Raw genomic sequence first — 6,000 nt, forward strand, 5'->3', positions numbered from 1 at the left:
GCTTGCTGGGCACAAACGGAGGATCCCTCTGGCTGTGGTGCTGCCTCGCCCAGCCAGGGGCGCTGGGACCCTGATTCCCTCCGCCCAGCGCTTAGTCTGGGCGGCCAAGCAAGCGCTTGGGAAGGCAGCCCTGGGCGCTCTCTTTGCCTGACAAAGAGCTCTGCTTGCGGGAGGCTTTGGCAGTTTGCACACCACCGGCCCCTGAGCCTTCTGCAAAGAGGCCTGGCTCCTAGGTCCAAAGGGAAGGCGAGAGCGGAGCTGAGGCCAGCCAGGCGCCAGTCACGTCTCCCACACTCCCGCAGCCCGCTCCTTCCCGGGCGAGAACGCTAGAAGCTGGGAAGCGCTGGGCGAGGCTCGCCCAGGCCAGAGCAGCCTCTCGGCCGGGGCTCTGCGCTACCGCGCCTGGGCGCAGAGCTGGAGCTCCGCCCCTCTGGCAGCTCGCTTGGTCCTTCCCAGTAACAGGCCCGCAACCCCTCTCTTCTCTCCGGCGTGCTGGGAACTGGGCTTCCAGGCCTGGGCACAGAGCACTTGCCCGGAGCTCTCTGCTCAGGGACTGGTTCCCCTGCGCTGGGGCTGTGCTCTCCCTAGCCCAAACGCACCGGGGAAGGCCCCAAACCACATCCACACGACTCTACGCTGGGGGAGAGCTCCAGGGAAGCCCAGTCTGGCAGGCGCTTGCTGGGCACAAACGGAGGATCCCTCTGGCTGTGGTGCTGCCTCGCCCAGCCAGGGGCGCTGGGACCCTGATTCCCTCCGCCCAGCGCTTAGTCTGGGCGGCCAAGCAAGCGCTTGGGAAGGCAGCCCTGGGCGCTCTCTTTGCCTGACAAAGAGCTCTGCTTGCGGGAGGCTTTGGCAGTTTGCACACCACCGGCCCCTGAGCCTTCGGCAAAGAGGCCTGGCTCCTAGGTCCAAAGGGAAGGCGAGAGCGGAGCTGAGGCCAGCCAGGCGCCAGTCACGTCTCCCACACTCCCGCAGCCCGCTCCTTCCCGGGCGAGAACGCTAGAAGCTGGGAAGCGCTGGGCGAGGCTCGCCCAGGCCAGAGCAGCCTCTCGGCCGGGGCTCTGCGCTACCGCGCCTGGGCGCAGAGCTGGAGCTCCGCCGCTCTGGCAGCTCGCTCGGTCCTTCCCAGTAACAGGCCCGCAACCCCTCTCTTCTCTCCGGCGTGCTGGGAACTGGGCTTCCAGGCCTGGGCACAGAGCACTTGCCCGGAGCTCTCTGCTCAGGGACTGGTTCCCCTCCGCTGGGGCTGTGCTCTCCCTAGCCCAAACGCACCGGGGAAGGCCCCAAACCACATCCACACGACTCTACGCTGGGGGAGAGCTCCAGGGAAGCCCAGTCTGGCAGGCGCTTGCTGGGCACAAACGGAGGATCCCTCCGGCTGTGTTGCTGCCTCGCCCAGCCAGGGGCGCTGGGACCCTGATTCCCTCCGCCCAGCGCTTCGTCTGGCGGCCAAGCAACCGCTTGGGAATGCAGCCCTGGGCGCTCTCTTTGCCTGACAAAGAGCTCTGCTTGCGGGAGGCTTTGGCAGTTTGCACACCCCCGGCCCCTAAGCCTTCTGCAAAGAGGCCTGGCTCCTAGGTCCAAAGGGAAGGCGAGAGCGGAGCTGAGGCCAGCCAGGCGCCAGTCACGTCTCCCACACTCCCGCAGCCTGCTCCTTCCCGGGCGAGAACGCTAGAAGCTGGGAAGCGCTGGGCGAGGCTCGCCCAGGCCAGAGCAGCCTCTCGGCCGGGGCTCTGCGCTACCGCGCCTGGGCGCAGAGCTGGAGCTCCGCCGCTCTGGCAGCTCGCTCGGTCCTTCCCAGTAACAGGCCTGCAACCCCTCTCTTCTCTCCGGCGTGCTGGGAACCGGGCTTCCAGGCCTGGGCACAGAGCACTTGCCCGGAGCTCTCTGCTCAGGGACTGGTTCCCCTGCGCTGGGGCTGTGCTCTCCCTAGGCCAAACGCATCGGGGAAGGCCCCAAACCACATCCACACGACTCTACGCTGGGGGAGAGCTCCAGGGAAGCCCAGTCTGGCAGGCGCTTGCTGGGCACAAACGGAGGATCCCTCTGGCTGTGGTGCTGCCTCGCCCAGCCAGGGCCGCTGGGACCCTGATTCCCTCCTCCCAGCGCTTAGTCTGGGCGGCCAAGCAAGCGCTTGGGAAGGCAGCCCTGGGCGCTCTCTTTGCCTGACAAAGAGCTCTGCTTGCGGGAGGCTTTGGCAGTTTGCACACCCCCGGCCCCTGAGCCTTCTGCCAAGAGGCCTGGCTCCTAGGTCCAAAGGGAAGGCAAGAGCGGAGCTGAGGCCAGCCAGGCGCCAGTCACGTCTCCCACACTCCCGCAGCCTGCTCCTGCCCGGGCGAGAACGCTAGAAGCTGGGAAGCGCTGGGCGAGGCTCGCCCAGGTCAGAGCAGCCTCTCGGCCGGGGCTCTGCGCTACCGCGCCTGGGCGCAGAGCTGGAGCTCCGCCGCTCTGGCAGCTCGCTCGGTCCTTCCCAGTAACAGGCCCGCAACCCCTCTCTTCTCTCCGGCGTGCTGGGAACTGGGCTTCCAGGCCTGGGCACAGAGCACTTGCCCGGAGCTCTATGCTCAGGGACTGGTTCCCCTGCGCTGGGGCTGTGCTCTCCCTAGCCCAAACGCACCGGGGAAGGCCCCAAACCACATCCACACGACTCTACGCTGGGGGAGAGCTCCAGGGAAGCCCAGTCTGGCAGGCGCTTGCTGGGCACAAACGGAGGATCCCTCTGGCTGTGGTGCTGCCTCGCCCAGCCAGGGGCGCTGGGACCCTGATTCCCTCCGCCCAGCGCTTAGTCTGGGCGGCCAAGCAAGCGCTTGGGAAGGCAGCCCTTGGCGCTCTCTTTGCCTGACAAAGAGCTCTGCTTGCGGGAGGCTTTGGCAGTTTGCACACCCCCGGCCCCTGAGCCTTCTGCAAAGAGGCCTGGCTCCTAGGTCCAAAGGGAAGGCGAGAGCGGAGCTGAGGCCAGCCAGGCGCCAGTCACGTCTCCCACACTCCCGCAGCCTGCTCCTTCCCGGGCGAGAACGCTAGAAGCTGGGAAGCGCTGGGCGAGGCTCGCCCAGGCCAGAGCAGCCTCTCGGCCGGGGCTCTGCGCTACCGCGCCTGGGCGCAGAGCTGGAGCTCCGCCGCTCTGGCAGCTCGCTCGGTCCTTCCCAGTAACAGGCCCGCAACCCCTCTCTTCTCTCCGGCGTGCTGGGAACTGGGCTTCCAGGCCTGGGCACAGAGCACTTGCCCGGAGCTCTCTGCTCAGGGACTGGTTCCCCTGCGCTGGGGCTGTGCTCTCCCTAGCCCAAACGCACCGGGGAAGGCCCCAAACCACATCCACACGACTCTACGCTGGGGGAGAGCTCCAGGGAAGCCCAGTCTGGCAGGCGCTTGCTGGGCACAAACGGAGGATCCCTCTGGCTGTGGTGCTGCCTCGCCCAGCCAGGGGCGCTGGGACCCTGATTCCCTCCGCCCAGCGCTTAGTCTGGGCGGCCAAGCAAGCGCTTGGGAAGGCAGCCCTGGGCGCTCTCTTTGCCTGACAAAGAGCTCTGCTTGCGGGAGGCTTTGGCAGTTTGCACACCACCGGCCCCTGAGCCTTCGGCAAAGAGGCCTGGCTCCTAGGTCCAAAGGGAAGGCGAGAGCGGAGCTGAGGCCAGCCAGGCGCCAGTCACGTCTCCCACACTCCCGCAGCCCGCTCCTTCCCGGGCGAGAACGCTAGAAGCTGGGAAGCGCTGGGCGAGGCTCGCCCAGGCCAGAGCAGCCTCTCGGCCGGGGCTCTGCGCTACCGCGCCTGGGCGCAGAGCTGGAGCTCCGCCGCTCTGGCAGCTCGCTCGGTCCTTCCCAGTAACAGGCCCGCAACCCCTCTCTTCTCTCCGGCGTGCTGGGAACTGGGCTTCCAGGCCTGGGCACAGAGCACTTGCCCGGAGCTCTCTGCTCAGGGACTGGTTCCCCTCCGCTGGGGCTGTGCTCTCCCTAGCCCAAACGCACCGGGGAAGGCCCCAAACCACATCCACACGACTCTACGCTGGGGGAGAGCTCCAGGGAAGCCCAGTCTGGCAGGCGCTTGCTGGGCACAAACGGAGGATCCCTCCGGCTGTGTTGCTGCCTCGCCCAGCCAGGGGCGCTGGGACCCTGATTCCCTCCGCCCAGCGCTTCGTCTGGCGGCCAAGCAACCGCTTGGGAATGCAGCCCTGGGCGCTCTCTTTGCCTGACAAAGAGCTCTGCTTGCGGGAGGCTTTGGCAGTTTGCACACCCCCGGCCCCTAAGCCTTCTGCAAAGAGGCCTGGCTCCTAGGTCCAAAGGGAAGGCGAGAGCGGAGCTGAGGCCAGCCAGGCGCCAGTCACGTCTCCCACACTCCCGCAGCCTGCTCCTTCCCGGGCGAGAACGCTAGAAGCTGGGAAGCGCTGGGCGAGGCTCGCCCAGGCCAGAGCAGCCTCTCGGCCGGGGCTCTGCGCTACCGCGCCTGGGCGCAGAGCTGGAGCTCCGCCGCTCTGGCAGCTCGCTCGGTCCTTCCCAGTAACAGGCCTGCAACCCCTCTCTTCTCTCCGGCGTGCTGGGAACCGGGCTTCCAGGCCTGGGCACAGAGCACTTGCCCGGAGCTCTCTGCTCAGGGACTGGTTCCCCTGCGCTGGGGCTGTGCTCTCCCTAGGCCAAACGCATCGGGGAAGGCCCCAAACCACATCCACACGACTCTACGCTGGGGGAGAGCTCCAGGGAAGCCCAGTCTGGCAGGCGCTTGCTGGGCACAAACGGAGGATCCCTCTGGCTGTGGTGCTGCCTCGCCCAGCCAGGGCCGCTGGGACCCTGATTCCCTCCTCCCAGCGCTTAGTCTGGGCGGCCAAGCAAGCGCTTGGGAAGGCAGCCCTGGGCGCTCTCTTTGCCTGACAAAGAGCTCTGCTTGCGGGAGGCTTTGGCAGTTTGCACACCCCCGGCCCCTGAGCCTTCTGCCAAGAGGCCTGGCTCCTAGGTCCAAAGGGAAGGCAAGAGCGGAGCTGAGGCCAGCCAGGCGCCAGTCACGTCTCCCACACTCCCGCAGCCTGCTCCTGCCCGGGCGAGAACGCTAGAAGCTGGGAAGCGCTGGGCGAGGCTCGCCCAGGTCAGAGCAGCCTCTCGGCCGGGGCTCTGCGCTACCGCGCCTGGGCGCAGAGCTGGAGCTCCGCCGCTCTGGCAGCTCGCTCGGTCCTTCCCAGTAACAGGCCCGCAACCCCTCTCTTCTCTCCGGCGTGCTGGGAACTGGGCTTCCAGGCCTGGGCACAGAGCACTTGCCCGGAGCTCTATGCTCAGGGACTGGTTCCCCTGCGCTGGGGCTGTGCTCTCCCTAGCCCAAACGCACCGGGGAAGGCCCCAAACCACATCCACACGACTCTACGCTGGGGGAGAGCTCCAGGGAAGCCCAGTCTGGCAGGCGCTTGCTGGGCACAAACGGAGGATCCCTCTGGCTGTGGTGCTGCCTCGCCCAGCCAGGGGCGCTGGGACCCTGATTCCCTCCGCCCAGCGCTTAGTCTGGGCGGCCAAGCAAGCGCTTGGGAAGGCAGCCCTTGGCGCTCTCTTTGCCTGACAAAGAGCTCTGCTTGCGGGAGGCTTTGGCAGTTTGCACACCCCCGGCCCCTGAGCCTTCTGCAAAGAGGCCTGGCTCCTAGGTCCAAAGGGAAGGCGAGAGCGGAGCTGAGGCCAGCCAGGCGCCAGTCACGTCTCCCACACTCCCGCAGCCTGCTCCTTCCCGGGCGAGAACGCTAGAAGCTGGGAAGCGCTGGGCGAGGCTCGCCCAGGCCAGAGCAGCCTCTCGGCCGGGGCTCTGCGCTACCGCGCCTGGGCGCAGAGCTGGAGCTCCGCCGCTCTGGCAGCTCGCTCGGTCCTTCCCAGTAACAGGCCCGCAACCCCTCTCTTCTCTCCGTCGTGCTGGGAACTGGGCTTCCAGGCCTGGGCACAGAGCACTTGCCCGGAGCTCTCTGCTCAGGGACTGGTTCCCCTGCGCTGGGGCTGTGCTCTCCCTAGGCCAAACGCACCGGGGAAGGCCCCAAACCA

The sequence above is a fragment of the Bubalus kerabau genome, unplaced genomic scaffold, assembly GCF_029407905.1.
Source record: "Bubalus kerabau isolate K-KA32 ecotype Philippines breed swamp buffalo unplaced genomic scaffold, PCC_UOA_SB_1v2 scaffold_72, whole genome shotgun sequence".
Classification (NCBI taxonomy): Eukaryota; Metazoa; Chordata; class Mammalia; order Artiodactyla; family Bovidae; genus Bubalus; species Bubalus kerabau.